Source organism: Lolium perenne, chromosome 4 (assembly GCF_019359855.2).
Source record: "Lolium perenne isolate Kyuss_39 chromosome 4, Kyuss_2.0, whole genome shotgun sequence".
NCBI lineage: Eukaryota > Viridiplantae > Streptophyta > Magnoliopsida > Poales > Poaceae > Lolium > Lolium perenne.
The window spans coordinates 259153775-259171993 of record NC_067247.2 but is presented as its reverse complement, the minus strand read 5'-3'; the positions used below and the strand labels follow the sequence as shown (position 1 = coordinate 259171993).

General features: G+C 43.0%; 1 long non-coding RNA gene across 11 annotated transcripts in view; it reads left to right on the top strand.

The window, feature by feature from the left end:
• Positions 1-17967, top strand: part of LOC127332140 (uncharacterized) — an 85934-nt gene extending 67967 nt beyond the window's left edge. For 5 of the 11 annotated variants that reach the window (XR_011743575.1, XR_011743571.1, XR_011743570.1 and 2 more), the window contains 3 exons: positions 13615-17004; positions 17133-17179; positions 17524-17967. This is a non-coding gene — a long non-coding RNA (uncharacterized lncRNA). Of the gene's footprint in view, positions 1-5107; positions 5296-11322; positions 12143-12311; positions 12424-12520; positions 12643-12722; positions 12863-13509; positions 13554-13614; positions 17005-17132; positions 17180-17523 lie in introns of those variants that run through there. The other 6 variants (XR_011743573.1, XR_011743572.1, XR_011743569.1 and 3 more) reach the window with 3 other exon arrangements.
• Positions 17968-18219: the final 252 nt, after the last annotated feature.

Here is an 18219-nt window from a genome sequence, read left to right as displayed (position 1 = left end):
TGAATGCAATGCATCTTGTCCCATTATATTGGGAAGACCTTTTCTTCGAACTGTTGGTGCTATCATTGATATGAAGGAAGGTAATATAAAATATCAATTTCCTCTCAAGAAAGGTACGGAACACTTCCCTAGAAAGAGAATGAAGTACCCTTTTGATTCTATTATGAGAACAAATTATGATGTTGACACTTCGTCTCTTGATAATACTTGATGCACACTTTCTGCGCCTAGCTGAAAGGCGTTAAAAAAAAGCGCTTATGGGAGACAACCCATGTTTTTACCTACAGTACTTTGTTTTTATTTTGTGTCTTGGAAGTTGTTTACTACTGTAGCAACCTCTCCTTATCTTAGTTTTGTGTTTTGTTGTGCCAAGTTAAGCCGTTGATAGAAAAGTAAGTACTAGATTTGGATTACTGCACAGTTCCAGATTTCTTTGCTGTCACGAATCTGGGTCTACCTCCCTGTAGGTAGCTCAGAAAATTAAGCCAATTTACGTGCATGATCCCCAGATATGTACGCAAATTTCATTCAATTTGAGCATTTTCATCTGAGCAAGTCTGGTGCCATTTTAAAATTCGTCAATATGAACTGTTCTGTTTTGACAGATTCTGCCTTTTATTTCGCATTGCCTCTTTTGCTATGTTGGATGAATTTCTTTGATCCACTAATGTCCAGTAGCATTATGCAATGTCCAGAAGTGTTAAGAATGATTGTGTCACCTCTGAATATGTCAATTTATATTGTGCACTAACCCTCTAATGAGTTGTTTCGAGTTTGGTGTGGAGGAAGTTTTCAAGGATCAAGAGAGGAGTATGATGCAACATGATCAAGGAGAGTGAAAGCTCTAAGCTTGAGGATGCCCCGGTGGTTCACCCCTGCATATATCAAGAAGACTCAAGCGTCTAAGCTTGGGGATGCCCAAGGCATCCCCTTCTTCATCGACAACATTATCAGGTTCCTCCCCTGAAACTATATTTTTATTCCATCACATCTTATGTGCTTTTTCTTGGAGCATCGGTTTGTTTTTGTTTTTGTTTTGTTTGAATAAAATGGATCCTAGCATTCACTTTATGGGAGAGAGACACGCTCCGCTGTAGCATATGGACAAGTATGTCCTTGGTTTCTACTCATAGTATTCATGGCGAAGTTTCTCCTTCGTTAAATTGTTATATGGTTGGAATTGGAAAATGATACATGTAGTAATTGCTATAAATGTCTTGGGTAATGTGATACTTGGCAATTGTTGTGCTCATGATTAAGCTCTTGCATCATATGCTTTGCACTAATTAATGAAGAAATACATAGAGCATGCTAAAATTTGGTTTGCATATTTGGTTTCTCTAAGGTCTAGATAATTTCTAGTATTGAGTTTGAACAACAAGGAAGACGGTGTAGAGTCTTATAATGTTTTCAATATGTCTTTTATGTGAGTTTTGCTGCACCGGTTCATCCTTGTGTTTGTTTCAAATAAACCTTGCTAGCCTAAACCTTGTATCGAGAGGGAATACTTCTCATGCATCCAAAATACTTGAGCCAACCACTATGCCATTTGTGTCCACCATACCTACCCACTACATGGTATTTTCCGCCATTCCAAAGTAAATTGCTTGAGTGCTACCTTTAAAATTCCATCATTCACCTTTGCAATATATAGCTCATGGGACAAATAGCTTAAAAACTATTGTGGTATTGAATATGTAATTATGCACTTTATCTCTTATTAAGTTGCTTGTTGTGCGATAACCATGTTCACTGGGGACGCCATCAATTATTCATTGTTGAATTTCATGTGAGTTGCTATGCATGTCCGTCTTGTCTGAAGTAAGAGAGATCTACCACCTTATGGTTAAGCATGCATATGTTAGAGAAGAACATTGGGCCGCTAACTAAAGCCATGATCCATGGTGGAAGTTTCAGTTTTGGACATATATCCTCAAATCTCAAATGAGAAAATTATTAATTGTTGTTACATGCTTATGCATAAAAGAGGAGTCCATTATCTGTTGTCTATGTTGTCCCGGTATGGATGTCTAAGTTGAAGAATAATCAATAGCGAGAAATCCAATGCGAGCTTTCTCCTTAGACCTTTGTACAAAGCAGGCATAGAGGTACCCCTTTGTGACACTTGGTAAAAACAAAGCATTGTGATGATCCGGTAGTCCAAGCTAATTAGGACAAGGTGCGGGCACTATTAGTACACTATGCATGAGGCTTGCAACTTATAAGATATAATTTACATGATGCATATGCTTTATTACTACTGTTGACAAAATTGTTTCATGTTTTCAAAATCAAAGCTCTAGCACAAATATAGCAATCGATGCTTTTCCTCTATGGAGGACAATTCTTTTAATTTCAATGTTGAGTCAGTTCACCTATTTCTCTCCACCTCAAGAAGCAAACACTTGTGTGAACTGTGCATTGATTCCTACATACTTGCTTATTGCACTTATTATATTACTCTATGTTGACAATATCCATGAGATATACATGTTACAAGTTGAAAGCAACCGCTGAAACTTAATCTTCTTTTGTGTTGCTTCAATGCCTTTACTTTGAATTATTGCTTTATGAGTTAACTCTTATGCAAGACTTAATTGATGCTTGTCTTGAAGTGCTATTCATGAAAAGTCTTTGCTTTATGATTCACTTGTTTACTCATGTCATATATATTGTTTTGATCGCTGCATTCACTACATATGCTTTACAAATAGTATGATCAAGATTATGATGGCATGTCACTCCGTAAATTATCTCGTGTTATCGCTTTACCTCGCTTCGGGATGAGCAGAACTAAGCTTGGGGATGCTGATACGTCTCCGACGTATCGATAATTTCTTATGTTCCATACCACATTATTGATGTTATCTACATGTTTTATGCACACTTTATGTCATATTCGTGCATTTTCTGGAACTAACCTATTAACAAGATGCCGAAGTGCCGCTTGTTTGTCATTGCTTTTGGTTTCGTAAATCCTAGTAAGGAAATATTCTTAATTGACGAAATCAAAGCCCAGGGGCCTATTTTTCCACGAAGCTTCCGTAAGTCCGAAGACGAGACGAAGAGGGACCACGGGGTGGCCAAACCCCAGGGCGGCGCGGCCCACCCCCTGGCCGCGCCGGCCTATGGTGTGGTCCCCCGTGCCGCCTCTTGACTTGCCCTTCCGCCTACTTAAAGCCTCCGTGACGAAACCCCCGCATCGAGAACCACGATACGGAAAACCTTCCAGAGACGCCGCCAACGCCGATCCCATCTCGGGGGATCCAGAGATCGCCTCCGCACTCGCCGGAGAGGGGAATCATCTCCGGGAGGACTCTACGCCGCCATGGTCGCCTCCGGTGTGATGTGTGAGTAGTCTACCCTGGACTATGGGTCCATAGCAAGAGCTAGATGGTTGTCTTCTCCCCATTGTGCTATCATTGTCGGATCTTGTGAGCTGCCTAACATGATCAAGATCATCTATCTGTAATTCTATATGTTGCGTTTGTTGGGATCCGATGAATAGAGAATACTTGTTATGTTGATTATCAAAGTTATATCTACGTGTTGTTTATGATCTTGCATGCTTTCCGTTACTAGTAGATGCTCTGGCCAAGTAGATGCTTGTAACTCCAAGAGGGAGTATTTATGCTCGATAGTGGGTTCATGCCTCGCATTGACACCGGGGACAAAGGATGTAAAGTTCTAAGGTTGTGTTGTGTCGTTGCCACTAGGGATAAAACATTGATGCTATGTCTAAGGATGTAGTTGTTGATTACATTACGCACCATACTTAATGCAATTGTTCTGTTGCTTTGCAACTTAATACCTGAGGGGGTTCGGATGATAACTCAAGGTGGACTTTTTAGGCATAGATGCAGTTGGATGGCGGTCTATGTACTTTGTCGTAATGCCCAATTAAATCTCACTATACTCATCATGATATGTATGTGCATGGTCATGCTCTCTTTATTTGTCAATTGCCCAACTGTAATTTGTTCACCCAACATGCTGCTTGTCTTATGGGAGAGACACCTCTAGTGAACTGTGGACCCCGGTCCAATTCTCTTTATCAAATACAATCTATCGCAATACTTGTTCTACTCGTTTTCGCAAACAATCATCTTCCACACAATACGGTTAATCCTTTGTTACAAGCAGTTTGAGATTGACAACCTCACTGTTTCGTTGGGGCAAAGTACTTTGGTTGTGTTGTGCAGGTTCCACGTTGGCGCCGGAATCCCTGGTGTTGCGCCGCACTACATCCCGCCGCCATCAACCTTCAACGTGCTTCTTGGCTCCTCCTGGTTCGATAAACCTTGGTTTCTTTCTAAGGGAAAACTTGCTGCTGTGCGCATCATACCTTCCTCTTGGGGTTCCCAACGAACGTGTGAGTTACACGCCATCAGGCACCACCGTGTCGCGACATCCTCCAAACAACCAATCTAACACTTTTACCGAACGTCGTTTGGGGGATACTACTAGATATGCTCTTATGAGATGGTGAAAACATTAGTTGAAGCATGGTTACACATGCACCCAAAAGTCCACTCGAGTAGACTATTTATGAAACATGAGTCATGTCGACCCTATAGCTAGATAGATGTTTCAACTTCCCAACCTCTAACTAGACAAATGTTTTAAATTTTCCAGGTCATGTTTTGTTTGCTCATTTAAGATTCATTAGCTTTCCAATTCTACTATTTTTCTTTCCTTTTTTTTTTCAAAAGAGTCTCCACTCCTAAAGAGAAAACGACAAAAAAATCATCATATTTGGGACAGTCAGGTTAGATAACCACCACCACCTTTGCTTGAGTTGACATATAAATACCTGTAAGGCTGTAATACCTCAAAATTTTGAAGATTAATTTTGACTTAAATCTTGAGAGTTGATGATAAGTTTACTAGGTTAACCATTTGTTGTTTGCAAAATTAGAGCGAGTGGTTGAGTTCGCCTTGTCGAGTTGGTCGAAAAAGAGTATCTACATATTTTATTTGGAGTTCAGATGAAATTTGAAGAGCCACTTTAATTCTTGTCACTAGATAAATTCGAAAATTGGAAGAAAGGCAGAAAAACAGGACAAAGAAAGAAAAATAAGGATAAAAGCCCACCAGATCCCAGCCGTCGCCCACACACGAAAGCTCACCCCAGACATCAAAATCAATCACTCGCCGCCTAGGGTTCTTCCGCCGCCACCACAGTCCGCAAGTCGCCGAGAAACGCCGCCGCCGCCGGCCGTTCTCCTACAGCATCCGTCCGGCAACTGAAGGGATCGCGTGTTTGTCCGCATCGTCAAGCTCGTGCCGTTCCAGGTACCTTATACGTCCCGCAGCAGGCTCTGTTTTGGTCCCAGCTGTAGTAGTAGTAGGGGCGGGCAGTCGTTCCTGGCAGCGGTGTGAGGAAATCTGTTCATTCGATGCTAGTTTCATCAAGTAAATAACCAGTCAATCTCCCTACTCAGCCAGCACTTTGAATATTGTACTACTTGTAACGATCTGTAGCACCACCACCAGATGCAGCCACACATGCATTGATTCCATTTGTTAGTGCGATGGTAGACTGTTTGCCATAGGATTGATGACTGAAATAATATACCTGTAGAAAACCCTAGCCGCCTCCGGGTCGCCTCCAGGCGTCTGCACCGCTGCCCATCTCCCTCCCTCCGCCTGAGGAGGCCGTCCCGGGCGGACGGCAGCGGCGAGGCACGGGTTCCCTCCAGGCGCTCCCCCTCCTACCCCACAAATCTCGCAAAATCAGCCATTTTGGTCGCCGCCTCCATTGTTGCTCGCACGCGAGCTCCGTCGCTGGGCTCCCGCTGCCCCTGTTGGCCGCTGCCTTGTGTGCCATTTCCGCCCCGCCCTCTTGGAGCTCGGCGCCGTCGGCACCCAACCGATGTCGTCCTCCCTGCAGTCCCCGGTGGCGTCTGCCCAGCCCAGGCGCCATGGGATGGCCCCGACGGTGCTCGTCTTTGCCTGGGGCGGTCCCTGTCCGGCCCCTTGCTGCCTGTGGCTCGTTCCCCTGGGATGCAGCGGGTGCATGGCTTCGCTGGTGGTGGACGCCTCTCCTGGATGTGTCGCGGCACGGCAGTTCCCTGGAGAAATCCCTTCTCTGGCCAGGTCAGAGCGACAATGGCAGTGCTCTTGAGTACCGTGTACCTTGCTGGAGGCGTGGTTTGGGTGTTGCACCTCCCTCCGGCTTGTTTCTAAGCGATTGCTCTGCGACGACGACACTTCCGTTGTGGTTAAACAAGGGCTCTAAATCAATGTGCTTCAAACATGCGGCTAGTATCCGCACCAGTTTGGTCTTTGGAGACAAAGACATGATGTAGTTTTTAATTAGCTCTTGGGCCATCGCTTCCATGCATAAAACAGCTGGCTCATCTATATCAAGATAATCACTTAGTGTTACTACAAATATTTAGTAAATAATCAAGATAATCACACTATTTAGTAAATAATTACCTTTGCTTCTGCATGATAGTGTATTGAATAATTTAAAAGGAACCCATAATATGAGCAGCCAGACAAAAATGAAGATACAAGCGATGTCATAATGTGGGACAAGAATTGTACTCCTCCTACTGAATTATCACAAGGATCTGAGGTACACAATGACACCTCGCCTCCTTCTCAGATGCCACGAAGCCAATTAACAAGAATGAATTACTTTCCAAACTTAGGAAATATATTCTGGGTGTTAACGATGAAGATGCCATGAAGTAATTTCAATTTATATACGATGCAACAGTTTAAATTGTTATTTTTAAACTGTGGGTTAACTTCATGCTTTGTTTCGTAGAGAAATATGGGTTCCTGTATAGTTGCCTATGTGCTTAATGTTACTTCCTTTTTCTATATATGGTACACTGTAGACTTTTTCTGTCACAACAATGTCATATTTTTTTATTCCATTTAGTGATTAGTGATGCAGCACGGAAAGAGGGATTACCATCTAAATATTTTCATGTTGTATTGCTGTTACACTTCTTGCTAGTGTTTGATTGAATCAGATATATGCATGTTTCTCGGGAAAGGCAATAACAACCGTTGTTTCTGATGAGTTATCATCATTTATTGATAATTTGTTTCCATCTGATGAGATACAGGGCTTCGCTTATGTAGTGCACGAAAGTAATTCAGAAATACTTAAAACTTCATTGGCGCATCTTTTATGTATTACATTTCAGATTTTAACTCTTGACTAAGGCGGATGTAGCTTTCAAATTAGGTCTTTGGTTTCACGGGATATTCAGTTACATCATCAGCTTGATCCCCAATCTGCCTAAATGATGTAAGACTAGATGTGCAAGCTGTAAAATAAAGAGTACAAGGAAAAACATGTCTGCATCAAATCTGAAATGTGGCATCATCAAAGACTAGAGGTTGTCTTATGAGTTTCATTTTAGGCAACCATGCATTACCGCAACCAAAATTAAGCTTGTTAACAAATTTACACTTCCCAATGGATTCCATTATGATTTCAATCTCATTACAATTTTAACTACAACGAATGCATTTGGTGCCCCGTCTTGTACAACAATATTATGAGTGAAAAGTGCATATTTTGGGACCACTTGCATTCCCAAATACACCAGATCAATTGTCTCAGATATAAATTCGCAACAAAAATCTAAAAATGACCAAGAATAACAACAAACCTTGCTCGGGAGGGTTTGACAGTAGGAATATACACGTACAAAATTGTTAAGCATGGAGCAACTTTCCATCGTTATTCCCAACCGAGATTGGCAGTTCAGATTTATCAAACGGCTCAAATCGTACCTACCAAGAAATCCATTAGAAAATTTGAGAATATCCACAACGTTCTCTATTAGGACAAACTTTGGTTTCAGGATATCCATAAAAGTAATTATCTGTTTGTTCTTCTTGTCTTTTAGCCTGCACAGTTTATGAACAGGTTAAACCACTAATTCCTTGGCATGGCGGGCTACCGCATAAGGCATTAGTATCAATCTTTAAAATGTAACAACACAAATAAATAGCATTTGGAATCTGCCGTAGAGCTTAAAAGGAAATAATGTAACAACACAAGCAAACGCTCGAATGTAGTAGACGAGACATTTCATCACTGAATGTGATTGTTTGCTTGTTTTATTTCATTATCCTTCCTTTTTAGCTCCGTACTAGATTGCTCATGCTATTTATTTGCGATGTTAAATTTTAAACGATGATGTTGATGTCTTATCCGGTGGCCTGCATTGCCAATGGATTAGCGGGTTTAACTGGTTTATAAACCGTAAAGATCAGTTAAAAGAAGAGAAGAACAAGCAGATGGTCACCTTCATGGATATCATGGCAACCGAAATTCGCCCAAATGGAGAATATTGTGAATATTTTTAAGTTTGATAATGCTAATGATTTATTGGTAGGTATGCCTTCAGCCGTTATCAATCTCGAGTGGGGATGGTTGGTTGCTAAGGACTTCCTCAATCTCGTATGCGTGTATTCTCTATGGGGATCTCCCGAGCATGTTTCGTTATTATTCTTGGTCACTGCTACCTTTTGTTACAAATTATTTTTCTGAGACGATTTGTCTAGTCTATTTTTCTATGCAGGTTCCCCAAAATATGGTTTTCCTACTCATAACGTTGTAGTTTTTTGGCGGGACACCAAATGCATTCATTGTAAGCAAAATCATAATGAGATCATCATAACTAAATCCAATTAGAAGTGTAAGTTTGTTGACCAAATTCATTTTGGTTGGAAGGTGACAATGTTATCCAAAAGCTAACTTTGAAGAAAATTCTGGTCCTTGTTGATACTATTTTAGATTTGTGGGGGGCATTATTTTACTTGTCCTAAATATTTCATATATTGTACATTTCAGTCTTACATGGTGTATGCAGGGTGATAACGATCAAGCTGATTGAGTAACTGAATATTTTGTGAAATAAAAATAATAATTTTGACTTTTATGTGTCACTAATTATTTTGACTTTTATAGTGAGCTCATTTAATGATGTTCCAAATGTTTTAGATGTGTTGGGCTACTCATTTTGTGACAAAGATTTTAAATCACCAGTTTTATCGAGTTGAACAAACATGATTATGAGCATATTAATCAAATCGCATACAAAATCATATTACAACTGTGTACCGGTGTAGCAGGAGCAATATCAGGAGAAGAGGCTGGTTCACCTTGCTGCTGGTTGGCATCGGCATTGATGACACCAGAATTTCTCTCACGAGCAGTTGGACTCGAGGATTATAGGTCCCTGCAAGTGAGCATGTAATGAACACATCCTTGCTCGTGTTTGGGCGCTTCTCAGGGCACTTTGGCTTCCCGACTGTCCGATCATGACTCTTAGCATTTGTTACCGAGTGTGCTGTTATAAAACTAGGGTAGAAATCCTTCAACGCGTAATTCCCGTCGCAGCTGCCGCATCACCTCTCGCGTTGCCTGTGTCATTCCCAATTTGCTCTCGTTCCACCGCTCCTCCTCATCCTCGGCACTCCCTTGCACCTTCTCCTCCCGCTGTTTCGCCTCTCCCTCCCCTCTTATAGTCCTATGCCTGCTATTCGTGCTCCACCTCTCACTCCTGCTCAGTGCTCTCCCAGGCCTTCTCGTTCCACTGTGTGGAGCTCTGGCGGCACAGCAAATGGAAGAACGAGATGCCATCTTAGTATTTGTTGACTTTTCCTCACATGCCTCTAAGTTGTGCATCTGTTCTTCCTTCCAACTGGCAAGGTTCTCATGGGAGAATAGACGGTGGCCCCCGACACTAAATATGTCATGTACATACCATGGCTGAAAAAATCTTTGCAAGCTTCCTCTGGTTAGCACAGTCTCCTTGAACCTTATTGAATCTTTGGTTAGTTGCTGTTAAGTAATTAATTCGTGTTCCAGCTGGTTTATCTGTTGCATTGTGTTGTAGTACTATTGTTTGTGCGACTAATAGATTGTGTTCATACCTTTTATTTCTCCAAGTGTATTATTTTGTGTCTTCTTGATAGCTATCATTGTTACTATGATTGGTGTTGTTTGGTTCCAAGATGAGCTCGGTTTGCTGTTTTAAAAAGGCTATATAACCTTCCTGGGTGTTTCCTTTTTGTTCCTGCATTGTTTCATCACTTTCCTTCTATTATGGTATGCCCCTCTTGGATTCCCTTTATGTGCCCATACGTGCATTAATCTTCGTAGCAGGGTCCAAATGATTCACCCAAAGAAAGTACAACTACCCTATGATTTTGTTGGCCTATACAGCTTTAGTAATTTTGTATTTTTTTGCATGGCAACAATATTCTTCAGGAATTTAAGGTAATAAAACTGCTTTTGAGTACCCAACATTAATATGTCTTGTTCGGTGTTTAATAGAAAATCATTATGTAATGTGGTAGTGGCCTCTCGAATTTATTTGATGGGATCATATGCCGTTGTGATTTTGAGGATGCATTGTGTGATGTCATACTTCTTTTGAAGAGAAGAGGTATTCTTTGATATCTTTTGACAATTAATATTTCTCCCATTCCCAGACACCTCCTTAAATCTGTTTTCCGAAACAGTTTTTTTCTTGAGCATCTCAGTTGTAGCAAATAAATTTGTATTGGGAATTTTTATATGATGTGATTGCTTAAAGATCCCCTGAAAAATGTGCTCCCCTTACTAATTAAAAGAGCAAGGGTTATTTCAAGTATTACTTAATATGTATGTTTCCTACCTTGGCGCTACGTGTAAAACATATGAGGAGATTTCAGATACTCTATTGAGGCTCTAGCTTTACGAGATGCCTGTGCCCTTGCAGCTGACCGAGGTTATAACAGGGTGATCTTCGAGGGGATGATCGTTCGATTATCAAACCTATCTTAGATGAGATTAGCGAGCTAGAAAGTTTATTTTCTTATTCTAATACCGTGTTTGCCCGCCATGAAACTAACCAGGCGACCCACTGTTGCGCAAAGTATGCGGCGATAGATGGAGGGTTGTTTACTTGGGATATTGAGCCACCGGCATTTTGAGTTCACAGCCTAGAGGCTGATTGTAACCCTGTTTTGATTAACTAATAAAGCATGCGGTTTCCCTCAAAAGAAGTTCAGAATCTGGTGGCCTTGCGGTTGCTTAGTTGCTTCTGATTCATTGGGGAAGAATGATGATTGGGTCTATCTGCTGATAACAGGTTGCTTCTTCCATGCTGCACGTTCGAAGGCGTCATTGTTTTTCTTGGCTGTTTGTTTATTTAGACCAAGATTGTCGCTGGTTAACAGTTGAGCATTAGATTTTATTTTCTGTGTCTCTGAGAAGGATGCATGCTTGGGTTGGATTAAGGTTACAGGAACATGACACATCAGCCATAATAGATGTTACTACCTATTCTCATTCAGGCTCCACCGTTGCCGTCCCGGAGCCGCCCTCGCGCAGATGCCGACGTTGCGCAGCTGCCGCCGCTGTCCGCGGGCTCTGGCGCCGTTTGTGAGGGCCCTGGGTGGCGGCAACCGTGGTTGGAGAGGATGCGAGAGGAGGAGGGAGGGAGAGCTCCGCCGGCCGCCCCGCACCTTCGCCACCGCCGGACTCGCCCAAGTCCGTCCTCCTCGCGTGAGGTCGTTCTTGGGTTGGCGCTGGGTAGGTGGTGGAGGAGCAGCGATGGGCTTCGGGCAGCGCTGGCCTTGAGGAGGAGCCGGTCGCACATGGGCCCTCCTCCGAGCTGTGGCGGGTCTGTCCGATGGCGTGCGTACGACGGCTCGTGGGAGGCGGGGCCCTGGTGGCCAGTGGTGCTTGGCCACGGGCTCTAGCCGCCGGTGGTGCACGCCGCTAGGTCGTTGAGGGGAGCCGGCACAGGGAGCCCTTGGGGTCGCGCATCCTCCACCTCCTCGGTACCTGCTCACCCTGGTGAGCAGCACGAGGAGGGCCGCCCCAGGAACCCCGGAGGATGGCCATTGCGCCGCTCGATGGATCTACGCTTTGTTGCTCATCCATCCCATCTCCTAAGGTTTGCCTTTTCTTCTCAGAAGGTGGATCTGCCCGGCCATGGATGTGAGCAGAGAAAACCATAGCCGGCTCTTCCTCTCTGCCTCTCCGCTCAGGATGCTAGATATATTTTTTTACTAATAGTCTCTTGCAACTTGTGTGAATTTGGCAATGGGCTGTTTCGACCTCCTGTTGGGTGATGCCGCACTCACGCTTGAGAACCTCGGGTTCTTTAATGTAAGTGATGAGGTCAAATTTGTTTACCTACATGTGGGCAAGAACACATCTGAACATGATGTCATGCTGTGTGGACTTTGCTGCCAGTTAACTATTAGAATGGATATAATACAACAAGCTGAAATTTGATTTGAGTTGACCTGACATTTGTATACTTTTCTGGATGAAGGTTATGATTGGCACGGTTGTCTGGATTTGTAAGTGGTGAACAAGAGAAAAGTTACTATCTCACTTGAAGACAATGGATTACTGCTGGTGTATATATGTAAAATTACTTACTGGTGAGAAATTGTATTTTATGAATGAACTATTTAGGTGCGAGAGATTGAGGTAACCATTTATGATGTTACTCATATTGCTTCTTATGTTTTATTACAGGTGGTCTTACTTTCAGATCGCAAGTTTGTCCGAATCAGATTGGAAAAGAATTGCTTGGAGATTCTTGGGTATTGTGGTCCTGTGATTTTTTAATATGCTCAGACACTGTGAGTAGCTAAATGGTAGGGACATGTAAGATGCATTCTAATTTTTGGCTTAGGCCTGGCTAGCCCATTATGTCATCATCTTCTTTGGGTTGCAGGTTCCTTGCCTTCTGTTAAAATAGTGTTGTTTCTGTGGAGCACGTAAAATAGGAGTCCTATTTTTGGTTCAGGTTTCTTGCCAATAATTATCCTTTTGGCTGCATTGTGTTCTTCCGGCAACTATGTTAATTGCTCTGAGGTGAGGGCTTTGAGACCCTCATATTGTTTCGTGAATAGCTGCTGGCTTACTGCTACTTTTTGCTGCCATTTCCCTGGGAACATGTTTTTGAGGAAGTGTGAAAATCATATATATATCTACACCAGGATTTATTGGATTTAGTAGAACACCAAAGAAAAAAAAATCCACCATGTGGAGTGTGCTCTTACCCCATCTGGCATGTGCTAAATAAAATTTTGCACTCTTCCCTTTTATGTAAACTTTCCATTCCTCCGGTATATTAGATCATTCAGTAGGCATGCAACCAGAAACATCAACTTGTTTTGCACTTTTAAATAAGATGCTTTGATTTTGATTTTGGCTCTACAAGCGAATAATCAGTGGGTATTCTATGGGTAATATTTGTGTCGTAATGCATCTCAAATCGGCCTGGGATGGCAATGCGAGGTGAATGATTTTTGTTCCTTTTTCCAAGCGTTTCAGGTTGATCATTTTGATTATCATTAGCTGGTCATTTACTCGTCTATGCTTAAAACTGCTTAGTTGTGGAAATGTAGTATTTTACCTAAGTGGTAAACTATGGAGTGCTATTTTTGCAATTATAGTTTACAATGTGTAATATGACCAGGTGCTAATGTACAAAGTTGTATGATTAAACCCCCCCGCAGGTTAAACTCTCTCATTATCTACCACGCCTTGTTGCTAGCTTCAGGTAAATCTTCTCCCAGTTCTGTTGTATAGACCAGGTGCCATCATACAATTCCCCCTTGCAGGTTAAACTCTCTCATTATCTACCACGCCTTTCTAAACATGTGTTGTTGCTAGCTTCAGGTAAATCTTCTCCCGGTTATCCATGTTTACTATTTGTCACTTCGCAGGGTTCTGATTCGTGCGTAACAATTTTTTCTTTGTTGTAAATATACACGTGGGATTTCTTCTGTTCTGTATATGTACGGAGGCTTCGTATGTCTTCTTACTCAGGTTCCTGTTTTTTTTTTCTTGATCTAGCTCTGCTCATTTCAATTGTTTGTTTTGCTTCCCTATCCTCTTGTTTTGGTACCTGACAAGGTGTTTAGTCTTTTCCTCTTTTCTCTCAAAAATTGGGTGGTACATGATTTTTTTGGTAAATCTTTGTGAATTGATGTAACTGAAAAAGTGAATAAGCATTCAGAAGTTGTGAGTCTTTTCCTCTTTCCTCTCAAAAATTGGGTGGTACATGAATTTTTTGGGTAAATCTTTGTGAATTGATGTAACTGAATAAGTGAATAAGCATTCAGAAGTTGTGAACTACATGCCATGCGCTAAAAAAAACCAAGCATCTAAAATCGCGCAAATGACAGAGGCTAACCATAAGGTTTGGCTTATTTGGCTTATTTCTGTACCGGAGGTTGGAGCGGAGCTCTTCCATCGAGTACAGTAGTATCTAACGGGGCGTGTTACCGCGTTGCTCACCATAAGCGTTGGTTTATTTCAATACCGGAGGCTCGGGAGCATGTAGCTCTTTCGATCGCCGCCCACTTGCTATCACTCAAGTGCTAACTGGGGAATATTATGGTTACATGGTTGCGATTTCTTATTTCGTCAGTTGCACAGTTTCCTCTTCCTCTTTCAACCTCTTAGACATACTCGCAAAGTAGAGCATTGGAGCTACTCGCAGTTGACTTTGGCAGATTGCATAACGACTTCAATTTTTGGTCAATTGATTGCATATCAACTTAAGATTTTTAACAATCGATGGTAATGAAATATTAGAATCTCATAAGGTTTGTCTTATTTTAGTACCCGAGGTTGGAGCGGAGCTCTTCCATCGAGTGTAGTAGTATCTGACGGGATATGTTATCGCGTTGCTCTCCGTAAATCTTGGTTAATTTCAATACTGGAGGCTCGGGAGCATGAAGTGTAGCTCTTTCTATCGCTGCCATCATCGAAGTAGCAAAGGGGGATTAGTAGGGTGAAATAACCATTTTTTCTACATCGTTCTTACGTGTAAGGTATGACGTGAGGAAGGTTCATCAAAGGGAAAACACATTTAGGTAGCCGTTTTTTAAATTAGACGTAGAAAACAGAACTCTGTAAATTTGGAGTGGACTTAGCAGGGCTAAGACCGGAGGGGTCGTTGAGGGAGGGAGCGGATGGGTCGGCGCATATAAAACCATCGTCTCGCACGGCCACATCCATTCCCCCCACTCCGTTCCCCGCCTACCACTCCCAAAATCGCCAAAAACTCTCCCTCTCGGCCACTTTGCCTTTAGTGTAGGTTTTTTCTCGCGCGGATCCAGGAGAATCGTCGACGATGGAAGCTGGGGGAAGAGTCGGCGGCGTGGAAGATGAGAGGAACCGCAAGGTTGCCGGTTTTGCTGGAGAGGAGGAGGTCGTTGGAGGCGAAGGTGGTGTTGAAGAATCCGCTACCAGCGCGGGTCCTTTGAGGGCCACCGTTATGGACGCCCTTGGCGTCGGTGCGGCCACCATCGGGCCGGCCAGCATCGGTCCGGTTGTAGAGGAACCGGCGGATCTAGCGGTGATTGGGTCGGCTACAGTAAAAGGCGACGGCGATGCGGGAGCATCCACTCTCGCCGGCGTCGCTGTTGGCGCAGCCGTTATCGGGATGGCAGGCCAAGCGTCCAACGAGGGCTCGCTGGTGAAGCCAGACATGCAAAAGGATGTATCTATTACGTGCGCATTTATTTGTTTTGGATTAGTTCGGCTTATAGTAGATACCTCATTTTGCATGTCTGGCTTCACCGTAGTAGATACCTCCTTTTGCATGTCTGGTTTCACCAGCGAGCCCTCGCCGGACGCTTGGCCTGCCGTTCCGATAACGACTGCGCCAACAACGACGCCGGCGAGAGTGGATGCTCCCGCATCTCTGTTGCCTTTCACTGTAGCCGACTCAATCGCCGCTAGATCCGCTGGTTCCTCTACAACCAAACCGATGCCGGCCAGCCCGATGGTGGCTGCACCGACGCCAAGGGCGTCCACGACGGTGGTCCTCAAAGGACCCGCGCTAGTGGCGGATTCTTCAACACCACCTTCGCCTCCAACGACCTCCTCCTCTCCAGCAAAACCGGCGACCTTGCGGTTCCTCTCATCTTTCACACCGCCGACTCTTCCCCCAGCTTCCGTTGCCGCCAATTCTCCTGGATCCGCGCGAGAAGAAACTTACACTAAAGGCGAAGTGGCCTAGAGGGAGAGAGTTTTTTGGCGATTTTGGGAGTGGTGGTGGGGAACGGAGTGGGGGGAATGGATGCGGCCGTGGGAGACGATGGTTTTATATGCGCCGACCCATCCCCTCCCTCGCCACGTAGCTGTACACCGACCCCTCCGGTCTTAGTCCTGCTAAGCCCACTCCAAATTTACAGAGTTCTCTTTTCTGCGTCTAATTTAAAAGACGGCTGCCTAAATGTGTTTTCGCTTTAGTGAACCTTTCTCCCGAACGACGTAGCAAAAATGGTTATTTCACCCTAATACTCACCCTTTGCTACTGCGATGATGGGGGCGATCGAAAGAGCTACACTTCACGCTCCCGAGCCTCCGTCAGATACTACATCCCGTCAGATACTACTACACTCGATGGAAGGGCTCCGCTCCAACCTCGGGTACTAAAATAAGCCAAACCTTATGAGATTCTAATATTTCGTTACCATCGATTGTTAAAAGTCTTAAGTTGCTATGCAATCAATTGACCAAAAATTGAAGTTGTTATGCAATCCGGCAAAGTCAACTGCGAGTCGCTCCAATACTACTTTACGAGTATGTCTAAGAGGTTGAAAGAGGAAGAGGAAACTGTGCAACTGCCGAAATAAGAAATCGCAACCACATAACCATAATATTCTCCAGTTAGCACTCGAGTGATAGAAAGTGGGCCGCGATCGAAAGAGCTACACGCTCTCGAGCCTCCGGTATTAAAATAAACCAACACTTACGGTGAGCAACATGGTAACACGCCCCGTCAGATACTGTACTCGATGGAAGAGCTCCGCTCCAACCTCCGATACAGAAATAAGCCAAACCTTATGGTTAGCCTCCGTCATTTGCGCGATTTTAGATGCGGGAGGTGTGGCACATACCTATTGAAGTTAAAGACTAATTCTCAAACATGTGTGGATCGGTCAGGTCCTGTTATTGAAGTTATTGCTGGACGTTAGTCTTCATATGGTCTGGAGGTTCGTTTTCTAGCTGATTACTCTAATGTTAATGATCTATTGGTACATCCAGATATGCAACAAAAGCTATTGTGTTTCTGCCATGTTTGATCATGGGAAGTTTAACCCCTTTTTTGAATCTTTTGCAGACCTATATCAAGAATTTACCTCAGTTGCCAATTAGGCTCTTCACTAGGTCAGTCGCCTGGACATTCTTTTAGCCATGAATGATAAGTACATACATTTTTCTTAGCATGTATCTGGCAAGCTATTCTCTTTTATTTTAGATTTTTTTTACTGTAATGACAGTATAAAGACGATCAAGTTGGGTTTTCGTGTGTAAAAAACTCACGGTCTTGGCTTTTCTATTAGGTAGAAAAGTAAATGTGTAGGAGTGTTACTGAGTCAGTATACATTGACTCTTATTGGAGCAGTGTAAGGATCTGATGGAAAATATTTCTTTTTCCAGCCTTTTCACTGCATAACATATGGTCTTACTCTACCACCCAAAAATTTATTTAGAAGAGAATGATCATGCAGGTCTATGTCGTGTCCTCTTCTTGCCATTAGGCTCTTAAATCTTAGAATGCACCAATCATGGTTAGTGCATCTTTATTTTGGATGATTTCTCTACTTTTTCTTCTTGATTTATATATTATGTACCTGTAATTTATTTTTCGTAAGTATTTATGATTGTCCAAGAGATAGAGAAGGCAACTAAAAAGAGGAAGAAGCAATTCCTCTTCTCACTAACACAAGGCCGCTTTACCGCAGGAAGACAGGCTGTGAAAATGGAAGGAGTTCCTTGACATAGAATGGAGCAGCACTCTGCACTCGTGCCTAGAATTACTGATATTTGTATATATGTAACTAGGCTGCCAACTTTGATTTCTATCCTATGTTGTATGACGTATATTGCTACCGGTGACTTCATGATCACCCTGATGTACAAAAAATGTACCAGTTCTATCATCTGTTCTATAATGGTGAGCAATGAGTCGGAACTCTACAAAGTGTTCCATGTAGTTATACATTTCCTAACTCTACATGTACTCCTAACAGTAAGGTTTTGCCCATTTATATCGTGCTCACAGTTATGGGGCATTTCTTAACTGGCTATGCCTTTGAACAAGTAAGAAATGACACTTCAGTGGTGAAACTGATCAAATGCTACTTCCTTACCAATGCCAACGTAGTGAAAGAGTTTCTGCTGTCTCGCTAGCCAGTAAGTTTTAG